Source organism: Anguilla anguilla, chromosome 7, assembly GCF_013347855.1.
Source record: "Anguilla anguilla isolate fAngAng1 chromosome 7, fAngAng1.pri, whole genome shotgun sequence".
Taxonomy (NCBI): Eukaryota; Metazoa; Chordata; class Actinopteri; order Anguilliformes; family Anguillidae; genus Anguilla; species Anguilla anguilla.
This window is the reverse complement of record NC_049207.1, coordinates 22,382,049-22,403,434: the sequence shown is the minus strand read 5'-3', so window position 1 is coordinate 22,403,434 and position 21,386 is coordinate 22,382,049.

Here is a 21,386-nt window from a genome sequence, read left to right as displayed (position 1 = left end):
ACGGAGAGAGAAAGAAAAAAACTGACCCATGGGGGCAAATTATTTCCACATATTTGTATATGTGAATACGTGTTTAATAGAGTTATGTGAATGTGTGTTTATATAATCATTTTATAACCTTTTTTTTCTTGGCTGACATCTGCACTCAGGATTATTTACATGGTTCACATTTTGCACAGTTCATACCTTCATACCTTGAAAGTAAGTCAAGCCGAGTACAAGGCTTGTGTGTACACAATGCAGGGAGATATAGCAGTGTCTCTGGCTGGAATCAAGCCTACAGTGTTCTGATTATGACTATTGTGCAGCTAGCAATAACATGGCTATTTATCTTTTGCTGATATCAAACTCCACACCAGTGCCAAGTAGTGAAAATGAGGTAAGGGATGCTAATTCTAGAGAATTCCAAGAAGAAAATGGTGAGTAAATTAATCTATAGCCATGGTTCCCAACCTTGTTCCCATCTGAGATCCACATAATGGTTGATTTGTCTCTCTGTTTGATGCCTATTTACAGACACTAACCTTGCTACTATACACTGTTAAAAATTACCTGACATTTACAAGATTACACTGTAATATTTCACCAGATATATATCATATATGTATATATATATGGCTACATACCTAACCTGGCTCTCTCAGCCTGCAACATTCCCTGAATTAATTAAAAAACTGCTCTCCCCTCTCCCCGATGTGTGGTGATGTTCTGGCATAAAATGACTGCCATGCATCACCCAGGTGGGTGCTATATATTAATGATGGTTGAGGTGAGGTTCCCTCTCACATCTGTAAAGTGTTTTGAGTGAGAAAAGTTAGGGTTAACTTTTAATTATTAAAATTAATTATTTATTAATTTATTAATTAATTTAGCAATTAATTATTATTTTAAAAGACATTAAATTATTGTTATAAATTGTCAGATTTACAGCATCCAGCAACATTAACTGTAATTTTATGGTAAATTACTAGCTACTGAGGTGCATTACTTTTACAGTTGATATGTGTGAAAATACAGTTGATTACTGTAATTTAGAAAACGCTGATTACTGTAATTATACAGTTGCATACAGCTATATCACAGTAATCCATAGTTTAATTTACTGCAAAATTACAGTATATAGTTGTCATTTAATTCTAATTTACTGTAAATATATTCTAGTAAATTACTGTGAATAGGTTAACAGTAAATTACTGTGAAGCTTACTGTAAAACTGAAACTAGTAGCCAGTAATTTACTATACATTTATGGCCAATTTTTTTTACAATGTACCTAATACCCTAATCACATGTACAGTAGCTCATTAACACCAGCTTATGGAACAAATCCGGCAAGGTTACCAACTCTCATCTCCTTTGACGTGAGGAAAAATTGTTATTTGGTTTATGGCGGAGATATAAGATAGGGTCTAATTGGCTGCATGCAGCAGTAGTTTGGAATAACATGTCACGGTTCCCGTCTTCTGTCAGCACCTCTTTTCCGAGCTCGCTCATGCCATTACGCTTCCAATATCAAATTTTCCACCTGCAAGTCAGACAGAGGCTCTCTCAGTTAACCAGACATCCCTTCCCCTGTCCAGGACACGGCAAGTCAAAAACCTGACCTTACAGCTGGTTCCCCCGGGATCCCCTATGGATAATGGCTTAATTGCCTGCAAATGATTTCAGCAGCTGTTCGCACAAAAGAGGCATGCCATTCTGTCTTCGTTCTGTCACACTGACCTCAGGAACTGAGACCTGTGGCAGCCCCGCACGCGGCTTTATTATTCACCCAAGTCTGTGCTGAAGAAATAAATCAGGCTGCTGTTTTGTAATGCTGGGACGATGAGCAGTTCAAATGCATGCAATGTCAATTCTTTCTGTCCTCACCAGAGGAAGGAATATGAGACGGCTTGCTTCTTTATGAGGTGTGACAGATAGTGAGGAGGTGCACGCAAAATGTTTTGCCTGTTGCAAAAGAACAAGGATGAACAGTGTGTGTGTGCACATGTGTGTGTGTGTGATAGAGAGAGAGAGAGGGAGAGAGAGAGAGAGAGTGTGGTTGTGTGTGTGTGTGTGCATGCGTTTGTGTTAATCAGGATTTGGTTGTGATACAAATTAAAAAATGAATGACATCCGATCTTAGTCAAAGCAGGTCCACACATAGGATGGCTAGCCTTCCCTTTAATGACAAACCAGAATCCATAGATCAGTAGGTAAGTCTTTTTTGCTCAATATTATCATGCGAGGCAATACTACTGGATGGTACTTTTTATATGTAATAACAACATAACATATATATATATATATATAGTGACATCATAATTATCATCATCATCATTGTTCTCTGTACCGAAGATAGGATGAGAAGACTGGTTGCAGTTGGGAGTTGAAACGTCATCTCACAAAGGAAGGAGGCCTCATATTTAGAGACAGCATAATCCCTTTAGTATAAATGAGGGTCACATACTCCTACCACAGTCCTACCACACAGCATGTGGATTAAACAACAGTACAGAGTCTAAAAATTATTCCTATAATAATACTATTTTGGCAAAACAATAAATAAAAAGGAAAGAAAAGATATAAATATCACAAGATTGTGTTGTAACTGGAATTTTTTTTTCGAACGATGGGGAAGAAAGAGGGAAACAGCAGGAGAGATCTTTAGATACATTTTTCGAGTTTTCTTTGGCTCTGCACACATTCTGCTAGGTGTTTATCTAAAAATTGCCATTGCATGATTATAATTATAGAATTAGGAGCCGACTGGGCTGGCAAACAGACAATCACAACCTCTCGTGTCATATTGAGTTCTGGAGCGTGGCTGAAATCTTTTTCCTTCTGGCCGATAATCTTTTTTTTATGTGTGTGTTCTTCTATTGTAAATCAGTCAATCTGAAAAAACTATAAATCACTTTCCCTTTTTGCAATGAAGCAGTTTAATGCTGTCTAGTAGGACTAACACCGCAGGGATCACCATCTAGTACCCCTCCCAACAGAAGAAATCTTCAGTGTTTTCTCTAATAACATGCGTATGGTCTGTATAATTACGTAAGGGTACTCTGTCAGTGATGATTTCACACTGTTCAACCACATATCCCCTATAATCCCGCACATGCCCCATATACCCAAAATAACCCTTCATACCCCCATATATCCCCATATAACCCCTCACATACCCCATTTATGCCCAAATAAACCTGCCTACCGCGACGTGACCCCCCAAACCTTCATATATCCCCCTATAACCCCCATATGCCCCATATATGCCCCAATAACGCTTCCTACCTCCACATAACTTCCCATAACCCCGTATATCCCCATATAACCCCTCACATACTCCATTTATGCCCCAATAACCCCCCATACCCCCATATATCCCCCTATAACCCCCATATGCCCCATATATGCCCCAATAACTCTTCCTACCTCCACGTAACCTCATATATCCCCCATAACCCCTCACATACCCCAAATATGCCCCAATAACACCTCCCTACCCCCACATACCCCACCTTTCTCCCTGCTCCCCTCCTCACTGCTGTGTCCCCTCGGTCTGCGCGGCTCACACTCCTGGCCTCTCCGCTGCCTGTAACTCAAGCACATCTCTTTTTTCATGGTTTTTTTTCATAGCTGTGGAGCTGCAGATGACCTTGGAGAGCTGTGCGAAGACTGCCAGTAAAACACAGAAGGATTACCGGTATGTAACTGCACATTCATGTGGTTTGTTTGAATAACCCCGCACTATGGAGCAGAACACAATATATTATACTTTACGAGCCTTAGAAATCCACCATCGCTGTCACTGCTGCCAATTATCTACAAATAGAATCTGTCTTTTTTAGTTTTTTACTCGTGTGTGTGTGTGTGTGTGTGCGTTTATTTGTTTTTGTACTGTAATGCACTTTTAAATACCAGTGAGACATTGTTCTCTTTCTTCTTTCCCATCCAAAAGGAGATAAAAGATATAAAAAAAGTAAAATTACACAAAAACATGAATGAAATTTGGACTTTAGCTGAAAGAGACTTCAGATTATTTTGGTGCAAGAGGCTTCAGACAACAAAGATGTGACACACACACACACACATGAACAACGCACACACACACACACACGAACAACGCACACACACACACACACACACACATGAACAACGCACACACACACGGTCTTGCGTAGGTGCTCTGTTTGTATATGGGAGGAAACTGTGGCCAGTGATTTTCAACATTTATTTTGGTACCATTGGCAGGAGGGTGCAGCTCACTTTGACCCTCTCTCTCTCTCTCTCTGTCTTTCTCTCTGTATCTCCCTCTCTCCCTCTCACCTCACGTATTACATATCTGTAGATGGAGGACCTTTGTTGCTATCATAGGTAATATATAGAAAATCACAGGATGTGCTACCTCTCCAAAACCACTCTGCAGTTCAATTTGCCACATGCCCTTGCCGGACCTTTCTGAACACGGAGAACAGGTGGACAGTGGGCCTAAACAAGCTGTGCCCGCGGTACTTACGCAATTTTGAACAAAGTTTTGAGCACGTACTTCATAAAGCCAACCTCGGCCAGACCGTACTTTCCATCCAAAACACACACTTGGTGTGTGCAGGTGAAGACAATCCAGCACTCTTGGTGAAATGTGTGGGCCGGCTGAATTACGTCCTGATGTTATTCTGCATCGCTCAAGATTGAACGCTTCAATTACCCTCTGGAAATGTGCAACAGTGGTGAATTATTGTTATTATGAAGGCTGCTCTGTGCCTTATTGAGTCAGTTTCCATGAATACCTACCAGCTTCACTATATACCAGCATGTAATGTTTTCAGTACTAATATATATATATATATATATATATATATATATATATATATATATATATGGTCTTGTAAAACATAATGCTGTAAATACATTTTTTTATATTAAAACCACAAGTTTATATGAGAATAAAGCATACTTTCCACAAAAAAACGAAAAATTAAATGGATTAAATCGAACCACTGCATAACAGAAATGCTCCATTGAAACTAAGAACTAGATTGTTCATGAAGCTTCTTTCTTGTCTTGTATATTTATATATAGCGAACACTGAAATATGAGTACTTTTTCTTTTTCCAATTAAAGTTTTTTCAACAAAGACATCCAAAGTTGAGCTCCTGTTCTTCTGTTTGTGCACCGCAAATGAATTATCTGTAGGACTTTCTTTTGGAGAAAAGGCCTCCAGCTACGCTGCCTTGTAATGCTGAAGCCTCATTAGTTCAAGTATCTGAAGACATTAATCCCTTCTGGACCTCATGCAGCCAAAGCTTCACTCATTCCTGAGCATGTGACCCATCATATTAATTATGTCTGCATTTCAGTGATGGGCTATGCAAATGCTTAAGATTGCTCTATGTACCGTATCATTCTACCACAGAGTCACAGATTGTGATTTATATGAAAATGACCACACCCTGAAATGTGTGCTTCTGTCTTATTGGTTCTTTTGTAAGGCTGTCCGAAGCAAGTTTGTGGAGCACCCCTGGCCTCTCACAAAAAGTCGGTTACATTACCTCCATTTTTGTTTCCAGATGAATAAAAAAGACACACAACCTGCCTACTGTTTTTCCCAACATTATTTCAAAACTGTTTCTTTTTTGGGTGGAATTTAAGCCATATCCTAAAGTTCATCTGTCATAGTCCATTAAGTTAACCCAAGAAAACTAAACCCATGCTATAAATCAAAGGAATAGGTTTGAACTCCAGGAAATATTAATGCATCATACCATGCCATCACCTATTCTAGTCCTGACACATGCTGGATCTATTAATCCTTGTGGAGCTCCTTCTGTGATTTAACCATGCAAGTCAACACTGTGGGCAGCAGGCCGCAAATATGAAAAATGCTAAATAATAAAATAATTCTCTAAAAGTATGCAGCCTATCAATGTTAATATAGAAAAACAGGACCTGATAGCTGACATTGTAATTTTCCACTTCTGTTCAGAAGGTTGCATTTCTCTTTTCGTATTTTAAAATGATTTGGAAACGTCTTGATTTTAAAAAAGTGTTTGTATCATCATACATTTTCACATACATACATTTTTTAAATGTGACCATCTGCACATTATCTCTGTTAATCCACTCTCATTTCTTGGATATTCTTGTGAGTAAAATGGTACAATGTGCACCATAAAGAAAGCCCACATCTGCCTTACTGGCCAGGAGCGGTTCTTAAACACCAGGCTTTGAAAAACATCTGAACTGAATTCATTAGGGCCTTGTTCACAGCCAATTTGAGACATTTGGAATGCTGACAAGCTTAAAAAAAACTGCCTATACGACTTTATATTGTCAGCATACTGTCAGCGGGTACGTTTACAAGCACCAGGTTGATTCTACAAAAAAAGCGAGTGAAAAGTGCAGTTTAAAGCACCATGAAAGGTCTGGCAAGCCTTCTTTTGGAACATAAAAAGTTATTGTTTAAAATAACGCATTTTAAACACGCAACATTTATAAATGTATTTTTTGAAAATCTGGGGGCGGCTCTGCTTCCAAAGTAAAGAGGCTTTCAATATTTTTGAATGAGAATGAGAAATATGAACCAGATATAGCAAGGGGCACAAGTCTACCATAAATATATTACAGTGTTATAAGTGTAATAAGCATACTCCATGGTGGGATGTAGGTCCCAATAGTTACATGTCAAGTAAATATTTTAATTTGAGAAAAGCTCAGGGGTCCCCAAACCTGGTCCTTGAGGAACTCTTTTTGGCTGTTCTTAAATTGGCAACCATTTGAGAGGTGTGGAAGCAATTTTAGATTTGTGACAATTATGAGGTGAAATAGATGTTTAAGTGCTAAGCACTGAGTGAAAAAAACACAGTACCATTAGGAATAAAACTGGAATAAAACTTGAATAGAGCTCATACAAACTCAGGATTCACTTTGATCCTGTCCCGCAAATAATGTGGTCTAGAAAGTTGTTCTGGTGTCCTGTGATGTCGTTTCTGTAGTTACCCTTTCTCTTCCTAAATAACAGACAATCAAATATTGTTTTTTTTGTAATTTTTTTGTGAGCATATGCACATTTTGTGTGTGTGTGTGTGCATGTGTGCATGAGTGAGAAAGAGAGTGACACATTAAATAATGTAATGAAGGAGGGGCTATTCATAACCCTCATACACACACTCACACAAACAGACAAACACACATTCACACACTGTACATACACTCACAAACACACACACGTACACACACACGTGAATGTATTCTTGCCTTCCAAACTCTTGATTGATAGATTTTACATTCCACTGCTTTCATACACACACTATTATATTTTTGCCTACACTATATATTTTTTTCTTCACTGTGCATGACTCAAATATTTTTTCTAAATGAATTTTTTTCTTTCTTTGCCTGAATGTGTCTCAGACAACCTCACCATATGGAAAAGAAATCATTTGGAGGATGACGCCTGTCCAGTGCCAAGCCTGTTATTGATCTTGGCGAAGGCACCTTCTATGAATGATACCGGTCATAAGTAAATAACCCCATTTCTGAAAGACTCTCACGTACACCGAGCTCCAGTCTTTGTCCTGTTTTATTGTCATTACTATAAGCCTGGCCGGCTGGTTCCTTTAGGGAGGTGATCTGCAGTACAGAAATGGCACTTGCATTGAGGCTGAAACTCATGTATAGTAATTATTTTGTGACTCAGAATGTTGATGAAGGATGTGAGCAGACTGTCAGCAAGAACAGTCCATCAACAACTACATAGAGAGGGATTTTATAGTAGGATTGCAGTGCATAAACCCCGCATTACAAAGAAAAATGCATATTTGAGAGTTCAGTGGTGCAAAAACCATGCGCACTGGTCTATAGAGGTGTGAAAAAAGTGATACGGTCAGGTGAGTCATCCGTCACCATATTCTCGACAAGTGGGCGAGTGCATGTGTGACGTACACAAATAGAATGGTACAGGCCGGAATGCTTGACCCCTACCATGAGGGGGTCTGGTGGCTCTGTTATGCTGTGGGGAGCTTTTTCATGGCATGGTTTGGGTCCACTTGACCCCTTAGAGGGAAGGGTCAAGGGTGCAAATCAATAAAAGTGATCGCTTTTCATCCTATGATGAAACATTTCTATTCTAATGGGAGTGGTCGCTTCCAGGATGAAAATATCCCCATCTACAGGGCATGAGGGGTTGCTGAATGGTTTGATGAGTATGAAAATGATGTGAATCATATGCTATGGGCTTCACAGTCACCAGATCTCAACCCAATCGAACAGCTATAGCAGATTTTGGACCAATGTGTTAAACAGCGCTCTCCACTACCATCATCAAATCACCAAATGAGAGAATATCTTTTGGAAGAATGGTGTTCCATCCCTCCAGTAGAGTTCCAGAAACTTGTAGAATCTACTGTATGCCAGGGCACATTGAAGCTGTTTTGGTGGCTTGTGGTGGCTCAGCACCTTAGTAAGACACTTTATGTTGGTTTTACTTTAATTTGTCAGTAGCTATGGTAACAGCTTGTGTCATGTGATTGCTGGGCTCTGAACTGTAATCCTGCCAGAGCAGTCCTGCTGTGCACTCCCCCCCCCCCCCCCCCCCGCCCCCACACACACACACACAAGGCCTCTGGGGTACCAGTTTGCAGGGAGGCTGGCTAATTACACATTACACCCCTGCTCTGTGGGATTAAGGCGTGTCTATGTGAGGGAGGAGAGGGGGAGGGATTAAGAGTGTATATACAGGGCCTCCTGGGATTAAGGAAGATATTGATCCATGCGGTTAATGGCATGTCTTCAGTGTGATATTCTGAGTAACTGGCATTTACTTTGACTGTGTTCACCCTCTTTCATTCTATACATGTACTCTAGGGGGGAACCATTTTGGGGAACGACCCTGTGGGAAAAAAAACATACAAGAAATTATGGTTTCACTAAGATATTCTAAGATTTTTTTTTACATATGCACTCTCTCTCTCACACACACACATATACACATACATACACACACACACACACACGCATACACACACACACACACACATACACGCATACATACACACACACACACAGACACACACACCTTCGCACTATTCTTAACGTCCCCAGAGAGGAGTATGTGACTTCATGTTTAACAGGGTACGTTTTCCAAAGCTGATTATAAACTCAGACAGCAGTGTCAATAAACTCTTGCCCCTCCGGATTTACACGGCTAATGCACTGCTCTGCTGTGTAACAGGCTCAACTGCACTGGTTTTCCCTGAGAAGACAAAACACAGTGGAGGCCTCTGTGTGCTGGGTTCAATAGTACACTGGCTCTGTTACGACAAAGAGGTAAACCCTACAAGTCCTACAGCCGCAGAGAGAAGCTAGTACGAAGAACAAATCACCCCACACATTTATTTCTTGATTTTTAAGTTTGTGGTCATTGTTAATTTGCTTGAGCTGTAGCTGCTGACAAGGTGAGGGGAAGGTAAAGATATATTGGCAACAGATTCTGGGGCATTTTTCTGTCCACTGGCAAGACTCCTTGATGACGCATCCAAGCTTTTGAAAAAGGCTTCACCTTTCTCTCCACCTCAATTTGTTTCCCATCACTGGGTCCGCAATGTGGTTTTAGGTGTAGCTCGAGGCATTGAAATGGAACCTTTTCATGCCCCTCCGCTCTTCTGTCTTTACAATAACATGTTTTGTGGCAGATCACATGATTGTGACATCACAAAGTTTCCTGGCAGATCACGTGATTGTGACCTCGCCAAAAGTTTCATGGCAGATCACATGACCTCACAATGGACAAAGGGGAGGGCTACAAACAAAGCTTAACACAGTACTGCATATTACAGACACAACAACAAAACCACAACATTCCCACTCTCCAAAAACATCAAAAAGGTTACGAACTGTATGTTATGTCCAGGACCAGCTGATTTTTATCAATTTCTTTTTTTTGTGTGTGTACATGCCTCACCAAATGCACTGCTGATTGCCTGGCTTTGGAATGTGATGTAAATGCGATACACTTTCAAAGTTGGAGCCAGCCCATCCTTTGAAGAACACACCAGTTTAGTGGCAGTGAACCTCAATGACTGTAAGATAAATGCCCTGACAGTCAGAATCTCGCGTCAACTAGGATAAATTGTACAGAATTTCGCCATGATTGGGGTTAGATGCTGAATATTTAAAGATGGGATGTCTCTCATTTGAAAGGCCCCAACACCTCTGCATTGGTAATTGGTAGGCCCTGTCAGACATGATTAAATACCAAGGGGTAAAAGGCGAAGGTAATATTTTGGAAAGGAAGTGGTGTCCTTACACACGTGCAGGGGTGATGTCGGCCTTCCCATCACCAACTCCTTCATCTTGATTCATTTCATTGACTCATCTACCGTCCAATCGGTCAAAAGTTACGCTGCCAAAAACCTGCCAGACGTTGACTGGGAGCCGAATACAGTCCTGTGTCTGGTCTGCACATCTTGAAAAGGGTGGGAATAACGGAACAAATTCAACGATTGACCCCAGTGCACCAGTCCCAGAAGGGTGAGGGTTCCTGACCCTTTTTTGGCCTCCAAACCATCCTCATTGGCTCTGAGATGGACAGTGGCTAAACTACGCATCACCCCTCCCAGTCAGAAGCTTTTTTAAAAATAGATTTCTGGATTTTTTTTTTAACCATAAAAGGCAATGCAGAGCCTCCAGATGTAAGTCTATAATGCAGTTATTAACACACGGCTGAGGTGAGCGAGGGTTCTGAACAAGGGTGATGGTGTTTGCAATGCCAGCACCGCTGTTAGTTTTCCCTTTCATCCCTCCATCCCTTTCTCCCTTTGTCTCCTCCAATGGGGGTGTTGTCCACAGTGCCCACCCCCTATAAAGACCCTGTTCCTTAGCTGGTCACCTTCCGTGCACCTCCTGCTCGTCACACTGTGTTCAGTCTCCTGAGATACATCCCACAGAGAAGAAGTGGGACCGCTTGCTGCTCTTTGTGTGACAGCATAATGCGGTAAGAATCCACTACCTCAGTCACTAATCCTGGATCAGGCTGAAAATTTTATGCTAAATGTTTGGGGTTTGGCTTTGGGGTTGGCAACCTGATCTTGGGTCTGCTGATGCCAAGCGCGTAAAGTCCCTGGAGTCAGTTTGTTGGTGAAGTAATATTATGCCAAATTTGAACACACGATACCCTTGGGTGCTTAAGTGATGCATAATAATTTGTTTGGCAGGTTGCCTGTAGGTTACAGTGATATCAGCTGCATGTTGGCTGTAAGTTTGTTTTCATCAATAAGGCGCAATGCATTTGACCTGTCGACCAAAACAGTAGCTCCCACTGTTTGAAGTGATTTTCCTGAACAAGGCAAGTCCTGAACATACAAATATGCACACACGCACGCACGCACGGTGGGCTTCATTGATGAAACGTGCGCAAAACGAATTTGATCGTAAATTGTTTGTAAATGCATTTACGCATGCAATGAGGGATTTGTCAAAGCTTTCGTATGCCAGTTCATTCGAAGGATCAAATTCAACAAGTGCTGTAAATTGTTTGTATTTTGGGTGAATGAAAAAAACACGGTCGCAAAATCTAAAGCTTGGTTTGCGTTATTTGTCCTTTATTTTGATTAAAAAAATAGTAGCAAAATATTTTTAATGAATTATAAATATTTCCTCTGCCTTCTCTTTAAATTTCCTGCAATTAATTATGAAAATGTTGATAAATAAAGTGTTTCTGTGCTTCTGATAAATCTGATGCAATGTGATATTCAATTCTGGAATCGAGCAGAATGGTCATTTGAAGTTTGGTGGAGCGATGGGAGAGGCTCGCTCTCTCTCTCTCTCTCTCTCTCTCTCTTTGCCGGCAGTTGTGTGAGTCAGGTATCAGGTTTACCCCCAGGTCAACCCAATCTGATCCTCTGCAGGAACCAAGTCCCTCTGGAGTATACCATTCCCGTTACAGCTATTCTGTCCTTCTTCCTTCTCTTTCTTTCTCTTTCTTTTTCCTTTCTTTATCGTGTGTGTGTGTGTGTTTGTGTGCCTTTTTCCTCACAAACTTATCCGAACCCCTAGTAACCCAGGCATGACTCACAGCCCATCTGGAGCCCAGATGCAGGTCTCTCTCTCTCTCTCTCTCAGTCTCTCTCTCTCTTTCTCTCTCTCTCTCTCTCTCTTTCTCCAGATAAGGGGATGCATCCCTGTCAGTATAGAGAGAGAGCCTTCAGAGCAGCCAAGGGTTACTGTGTGTGTGTGTGTGTGTTAGGTGTGTTCTCTTCTTTGCGGTTGGAGTTTAAACAGTGAGAGAGTGACCTTTTGCCCACTCTTCCCCGCTGAGCAAGTAAACTGTCAGGTCCTGGTCACCACATCTCTGACCTCGTCTGTTTGTCCAGTCCTCCAGGGAGCCACAGGTCGCCCAGAGTTCAAGTTCATTAACTGCCATTCCCAGAAGCGTAAGCCTTTCCAGCTCTGGACACAGGTTATCTGATTCATTCGCTTCATTCTTCTAAAATTACAATATATATATTTTTTTTTCATTAAATATTGCTTCTTAATATGTTATGTATATTTAATTGGGCTGTTTTCTCAAAATTTATTTTATAATAAAAGTCATTCTCTCCTGGTAGTCTCTCACTAAGTCACTTACAAGGAACCATGAAAATTGTGCTAACAAAATGAACATAATTTCATAATTGCAGTACCGGCGATTTAAAATCAAGACAATACCCTATCTTTCTTTCTATTCTGGAGCAGGACACAAACTCAAATCTTATTTTAGACAGCTGTTTTTGGTGGTTTGGAAGTGTTTCTACCGTGAAACTCAACAGGGTTTCTATTTTATTATTATTTTTAAAACACACTGAAGTTTTTGTTTCTTTTTGTGGTCTTTTGTTGTATTCAGTGCCCCCACTGAATGTGCATTTATAAATAAATGTTAAGTGGGAAATAAACTATAATAATCCACGTGGAAAATAACATGTTCTCACCCAATGCTTTGCAAGTTAAGCAAGGGTGATTTATTCGGATATCAATTTATACAATCTGACACACTGTTACACTTATCAACACATGCATCTTTTGTGGACCTTAAGGTTCACTGGGTGAACAATTATTGTTAATTAAGAGATAATTAGGCCATTTTCTGGTGAGCACACAGAACGTATTTGAGGCAGGGGGGAAAATGGGGGAAAAGCTGCTGGTGTGGTTTTGGTTTTGTTATTGGAGAAAAAGATGGATGAAGTGCATTTTTCATTGCTTGGTTGGAAAATGAATTATTTGGATTTTCTCCATTATTAATCAAAAACGTTTTTTATTTTTCAAATATGACAGACTGATCCATGAGAAAGATGATCCATATTCTCCGGGAAAAAAAAGAAACAAAGAGGAATTACATAATTTTAGTGGATTTGTTTCTTGAACCACACTTTCATGCATATGAAAATAGTTTTGCAAAAAGACATTCTAGGAATAACTTCTACCACAGGCAGCTTGCAATTTTGTACATTTGTAATGGATCTGCATTACCCTTTGTAAACCATCATGGCATGGTTAACAATGAGAAAATCTTTTTGGAGCATCCCTATGTGTGATTACTAGAACATGGAATGTGTCTGACCGATCTACCTGTTTTCCACTTATTCTTTGCCAGTTCATTGTTTTAAGCCTAGTTTTTCCTTGTGTCGTGTCATGCTGGGTGTAGAATCACGCATTACTCATACATTTCCCATAAACGAAGTTATAGTTTCATGATGATCTTTTCTGGCGTGGTGCTCAGATGTATTTGGTGAGAATGTCGTTGGCGTACCGGATCTGTTTTCTCACCCTTGGCTCCCCGCCCCCAATCTCCGCTACCTAACCCCGGCAACGACACAACAGCATTGACCTAACACCCTAATGTTGCGTCAAGACAGAACAACAGAGAGTTGTAGAAAGGCTTCCATCATCTCTGGCTTCAAAGAGCATGTTTCCCAGGCAGATGAATGAGGAGTGGTTAGCGTCTATGCAGGCTTGGAGGAGCACGATACTTCTCGTTATCTGGTCATGTGGCGTGTTCAGCATCTGTAGAAGATGAAAAAAGGAAACCTCCTCAATTCCCAAAATTGTTGTCCTGTTCCCAAACCTGTGTAGTAATTCCCTGGAATCCTGAGAGCTCATTCCTCTTCCCAGTTATAATGAAGCTATCAGACATCACTGGGGGGGGGGGGGGGGGGGTAGAGGAGGGTGCACTCTCTAAAACTGCAACACATGCCCTTTCAGGGGAAAAAAATGAAACACCCACACACGGAGCCGTGAGACGTGTCGCCAAGGATGTTGTCGGCGGTTTTTGTGTTTGTTTTCCCACAGCCTGATGAAGCGGGGTAAAAAGGTGTCTGCCCCCCCCCCCCCCCACCTCTCTGGGGGCTGTGCCTTCTGTGAGTCAGGACCAGAGGACATGTGCTACCAAAAACAGCCCAGCTCATCAGGAATAGCGCCGGTGCGGACCGGTCGACCTTTCACATCCTCTTGGAAAGGGCGGATGCGTAGCCTTTGTTATCGTTGTCATTCCGATCCAAGTCTCCGTCCAAAAAACCAACTTCTGCTTTATTATGACCCTGCCAGGGTTTGGGGTATATTTCATTTTGATTCAGGCCACAAATTCACTTCATTCAGTCAATTTCTCGTTCTTACTTGAAAATTTCTAATAGGAAATGATGGACATTTTTCAATCCACAGGTTTTTGAATTCACTCAATTGGAAGCTATACTTGACCTCAATTGTGTTGTTATTCTGCACCAAAATGTTTGTGGAGGCCCACCTCACCAAAGGAAGTCACATCAATATTTTACATCTTATACCTGTACGCAGAAAAAATTCTTCATAGGACGAACCCTAGAATTTTACTTACGATGTGTTAAACCTATATTTTATAGGTGTTCTCAACTGAAAATCTTTAGGTTCATTCAAATGAATGAGACTAACTGTGAAAACTGTGAAAACCTAAAAAACATGGTTGTAAAGTAAATATTTTTGGTTTATCTACTGAATAATTTTTTCCACCAGAGACCCATTGCCAGAGATCCTGCCATCTATGTTAAGGTAGCGTGGGTCCCTGCCTGATTTCATCTTCACCAGCTTCATTGTCTTCCCACACATAAAAAAAAGTTTCCTAAACAATTCCAGATGAATGCAGAGATACCCTTTCGGTTCTTTTTTTGTTGTCGTTGTAGTGAACCAGGTCAAACCACAGGAATGCAATGACAACACCATGTAGGGCATGTCCCCATGCATTTAACTGTATGCCACACTGACCCCGGGATTCAGATATGAGTAACTGCATTCAGACCGGCATACAAATTCATTCAGGAGCCTCTAGAAAAGAAGGCTATAAAGAACTAAAAATAACATTCCTGTATAAATATTATGACATGGATCCTGTTTGTAATCTTTAGCTGCTTTTAAACAGCATTTCTAGTGTTGGAGCAAATTCACACATTACAAAATGTACCCATGGCAAAGGTTTCAGAAATGGCTAGGAGAAATTTTAAAAATGTGAACTACAGGCCTTTTTTTCAACCAATGCAGGTAACCAATAACTTCAGATAAGGCTTTGTAGCAGTCCTGTTTCTTAAGGTATCATAATATGTTCATAGATAATTAAGCGGGTATTTGAAATATTTATTGTAATGGGACTGGAGCTAGTTTTGAAAATCAGAGAGACGGGTATCAGACGTACATTAAAGGCATACTATGCAAGGATTTTACCTTGAAAATATTATAAAATAACCATGCTGAGGCATATCTATATGACACTGGCAACCTCTGTATTTACACACTTTTGCCGAATTTGTGCACCTTTACCTATATTGGTTATTCTAAAATGCCCCCTCTACTGGCTGCATTGAGTGTAAGGATCGGAATGTCTCCCTGTATGGAAGCATGTTTATAATATCCCCCCCTCCTAGAGGCAGTGTGATTTTTTTTCTATACTCCTAAACTTTGAAGTGCTTATCGATCCATGGTTTGCCCCCAGGTAGTGTCATTCAATGGCATCATTTATGTTTTTATTGCATATCGCAGCCTTATATTCAGCAATGTGCAACTTGAGCACACGTTTAGTTTGGCCAGTATAGATGAGGGCGCAAGGACGTTTTATCATGTAAATGACATGTGGAGCTACAGCTGATGAACTGATTTTCTGTTTGGTACCGTTCAAAGGGTGATGAAAATATTTTGTGTTGGTGGAGAGCAATGTGTGCTGTGGCCATATCGATAAAAACCAGCAGGGGGGTTTGGCAGCCAATGTGCAGGCATTGTCGGGGGCATTACCCTCTTTGATGTAGTGAAGTCTCCTGAAACAGATCCGAGCTCAGTTGGATGTGACCTCTTTTAGAGATGGTTCACTTTTTAGGTCATGCCAGTGTTTAAGAATAATATGCTTTATTTGTTCTGCTTCTGGATTAAACTTGGTGGAAAACCAAATATGTTGGGGACCCATATCTTTTGTGTTTTTGGAACTTTTTGAAAGTAACAATGTCCTGTTTGTGTGCTTAGCTGGATATATCTGCCTTTTCAATACGATGAACATTGTAGCCTCTCTCCACTTTTTCATGTCAAGAGATCTAAGCTCGTATTCTGACAGGTTACTTCAGTTACGTTTCAGTCTTAGGAATTAGCCTACTGCTATGTGCTACGTGCCACATCGACAAATAGGAGGACATGTATTCCTGCCCCTTTGTCCAATTTACCTGTTGACTCTGAGGAAGATGCCAAGTCAAAACGTCAGTAAATATGCTTGATTCAATTTGAGCGCTCCAGTGTTTACTTTGGGTAGTCTCTCTGAAGAGCCCAGGTATATTTTTGTCTTTATACACTGTCCCATACTGAGAACACCTTCTCTGCTTTAAGCTTTGTCTAAGCTTTTTCTGATGCCAACAGGATAGCCGTATAAATTTATTTATTTTTTATTTATTTTTATTTTTTTTTGCAGATTAATGGTTGTCTGTAGTAAACAATAAAATCAACAACCAAACAATGATAAGAACAGTAAGATGCACATAGAGGAAAATCATAGAGAGCACAAATGAGATCAGATGGAATAAACTGCACACTGTAATTATGCTTGAAGCTTCAGAAGAAATTCAAGATTTTTCATAATCTGAGACAAAAATCAATGTCTACTATGTTACAGAATATGTAATGCTGCACAATAATTACATATCAGATGTCACAAATGAAATGCATTAAATGCATATAAAATCAGTTGCATATAAATTCATATAAAAAATCAGTTTTTTCCTTAATTGATTTGCCTATTTTTTCTCTCCAGCAATGTTGATCTGAATTGGCACAGTAAATGGATGTTCCTACTGTGAGTATTTACTATAAAAATGCAAAATAAATGTGTTGTACAAGAAAGGCACAGCTGACAAGTATTGTCAGGTATTTTCTTCAACACCTAATGAATTGGGGTTTTATTATTTCATTTTTGATACAGTGGAGACATTGTACATGTATAACTGGCTACAGACACAGAACTCTTTCTAGTTCTATAAGATTTTGGTGAAAACTTTGACACAACCATTATTTCATAATAGAGAACTGATGACACCTAGATTCAGTTCAATAAAAAAAAATCTATTGCTAAGCTGGACTTTATCTAAAAAGGCAATCATTATGGACTCTGGAAACCTGTTATTAGTTTTTCTGTTTGTTTTAAAGAGCCATTATGTTGTGACCATCTGCTTGCCCCACTTTTTTGTGTTTGTAGCCTATTTGTAGTATAAAATGTGCAACTGTAGAGCAATGAATATTAATTTTTTAAAAACTATTAGAAAAGAGTGCAAAACAGATAAAACCTACTTTATGAATTACAATAGCATTGCCTCTGAATATGAAAGTTCTAAAGCTTTTTGGTCCGGCATACTGGGATATTCTGATCCTGTCGAGTGTGGTGCTGTTACATGTTTTAACTCCACCTATTTGAATTTTCCATCTGTTCACTAGATAACTCTTTTAGTTCAGCCACAAAGCCATTTTCTCAGTTTGAAATGCTTTCAGTGGAACGCTGATGTTAAACTGAATTTATATCTGCTAAAACTGCACAGACCACTCTACAAACCACTTGGCATATTCAAGGAAAAGAAAAAGCTTTTTAAACATCTTGTGAATGACTAGATGAAAGGAACTACTTTTTAAAGAGTGAAAAATAGAAAGGAAAAACAAGAATAAGGAGACAAAATGGAAATCAGGAAAAGGTGTAGACTGTTTGAGTATTCTTGTGCCAGTAGTTTTGAGGAAGATAAAAGAACATATGGAACCTGTTTGGTCAGAAGAAGCTGCAGTGACTGTAATGTCCTCGGACTGAGCGTTGCACCAGGCATTTCACTGAGGCTCCAAACATGCTGGAGCCCACTTACACGCCTGGAAAAGGACAACAAAGGCCAACCAACTCTGAGTCTAATAGAGATAATTTGCGAGTGATCAATCCTTTGCTCACGGCCAAGTCAAAGCCATTGAAATGCACACAAGGTCTTATGTAATCAAGCTGTACACCTGGTCCAACCAGCAAACACAAATCCCAATAGTGGCCCACCATCACCACAGCCATCGGTCCTCCAGTGCTTTGGCGATCAGCAAATCTCAAGGGGCCAGCTGAAGCCCCGCATATGAAATGTTAAAAAGGTTCAGAATAGCGGGTGAATGTTCCTGCTGCTGGCCAACGGCTGCCACTGGTAGCAGTCTGATTGGTGCTTGCTGGTTTGACCCAGTCAAGTCAGACTGCACTAGGGGTCTGCCTTCACCATTATAGACGATGGAAAAATGGGACAAGAAAAGCTGAAGTGGCCCAGTTCAGAGTCCAGTCCAGAGCACCAGGCCACCCCCACCCCCCACCCTCACCCCATTTCTCAGTAATTGTTTGTTCTTTTGTACAGGATGTGTCACAATGTTTTACAATATTTTCTCAGAAAACTCTCAACAACAACCAGACGGGGTGCTCGGCTCAGTCACCATCCCATCGTGACCCACCTGGCGGGAAACAAGCCCGGGGGGGTTGAGGGTGGTCCTAAATTGTGGGAGGGGGAGCGTCACATCCATGTGCGGAACCTTAATAGCATGGGAACCGTGCATAAAGAGCCCCCAGTATAACATCTGAAGCCAGTTCCACTGTTTTCTGAAGGAATGCTGGATTCACATAAAGGCTTATACAAGGTGGCTGTAAGACTGGCCTCTTTGACCCCTGGATAATGGCATGCATGAGTCTCCACATCGGGTTCCTGCTCTGGCCTCAAATCTAGGACCTCAGACATGTGTTGCAAGACCTTCACAAATGTGTTAAAGGGTTATTAGCTTGCCTGGAAATTCCAACACTGTACATTAGAGCACCAAGTTTTTTGTTTTTGTTTTTTTTTTACCCCTGTCAAGAAAAACTTTTTTTAATCACACTGGCTCCAGATGGACACCCAAGCACTCCCGCATTGATGCTGATGAAGAAGACCTCATCATCTGCTATTCCTTGCCTAATACATCAAAAAACAATCTCTCTTCCTTGACAAATGCATCCCTGTCATTGGTAGTCTCCGTTAACTCTCCATCATTCCCTCATGCCAGCTCTCCTACCCAGACTCTCCCTCACCCATTCAACCTGCCCTTTTACCCATTCAACCTGCCCTTTCACCCAAATTTTACAGCAGTGAGGTTCAAACAAGGGGGCTCACTGGAGCAAGGGAAAAAGTAATTTATTTGTATAAGTTACTGTTGGAACCATCTGCTAAAATGTACTGTATATTATAGTTTAACCTGGTAAACAACCTCAGAGTGAAAACCCTCAGAAGAACAGCTAAAGAGATGGTACTGATTGAGGGGATAGAAGTGATGAATTCTTCATGTGCTGATAGTGAAAGACTAGCAAGAGTAGTTCATGGGAAAGGCCTAGGAAGTGTGGAGAGTGGAGTGGAGTGGAGTGGTCGTTCTACCGCACATCAAATTCAAAATAGCAAATAGCAACCCAGAATTTGAAAGTACAATGAAGATTACCTGAAATGTGGTTTCTCTCACATGGTTGCTAATGAAGAAATAATAACAAGCTCAGCATGTCATTTACTTGGACATTTTGGCTAATTACAGTTTGAAGCTAATGAAATGAAAAGAAAAAATATAGATGAAATCGGGAAGTGAAAAAACTTAAATTCATGTCTTGCTGATTTTGGTGTGGAATCGGGAATGAGACCCACACTCAGATGGCAATGGACATTTAGCTGCCTTTCACTCTTAATGGAAGGGGTGAACGTGGATTTTGGAAATGATGACATCCATTCTTGGCTGAATCATGGAAACAGCGAGTTGGCGGTCTCTTTCCACCGCAAGACGTGACCTGCGTTTCGTCCCGATGACAGAAAGTGCTGAAAATGCAGACTCGCACAGGTCAGCTGGGGAAGTATTTGGATGGGTCCCTATAGGTGGCGCTGTAATAAAATAAAACAAATCAACAAGTGGAGGAACAGGCAGAGGCAGGAAGCTAAGGAAAAAGTTTGCTGTCGAAAAGCAGCTATTAAAAATCATCTAACAAAATAACAGGAACAGAGGAGAAAAAATAAGGAAAGAGGAATGGAAGTAATCCATTTCATCACAGAAGTTGGGGAGAGGGCCAGGAGCCCCATAAATAACATTAATGAGAAAAGAGTAAAGGGGGCAGTGGATGAAAGGCAGATATGGAGACGGGGGAGGGAGGATAAAACCTGTCTCATCAGTTAGACCCTCCTGTAATTCCTCACCACCCACGCTACCTAGGGAACCCTTTCTGCAGTACCCAGAATGCACCAGAGCACAATGTAAATCAAGAACAACTTCATGAATTTGAACAACAAACTTAATTGACAATAGCTTTTTTTTTCTATTTCCTGGTATTTATCTTAATTATCTTCTATGAATGATGTATGGGTTCAATCAATTAACAAATAATAAACAAGTAATAAAAAGTAATTCATTAACGGCAGCTAAAACAGAGCACTAAGAGGGTTACATGGTATTAGCCACCACTGTGAACAATGGGAGCAATTCAGGAAATTAATTGAATGTCAATTAATTAAAAAGTATATTTAGGGGTGAGTTATTACATTTCAGATTAGATTCTAATATTTTAAACCAATAGGTAGAGTTATTTTGAAAGCATACTTAAAAGGCAATACAATAGCATTCCCGAATATTAGAGATGAAAATGAGCATTACTGAAAATGGAAAAGGAGCCAGAATGGTTGCATGAACCAAAGAAAGAAAATTGGATATAGAGTGAATATGTTCCTCTGACTAAAACATTAAGCCATGGATAACGATGTCAGCTTGTAGGACGGCCTATGAGAGGCTGCGGGTTTGTGTTGACATTTCTATGGATTTCACCCAGTGTGGATCTTTTAATCTTAAACACAAATCTGCCAGTAGCGAAGGCTGTTTGCTGGC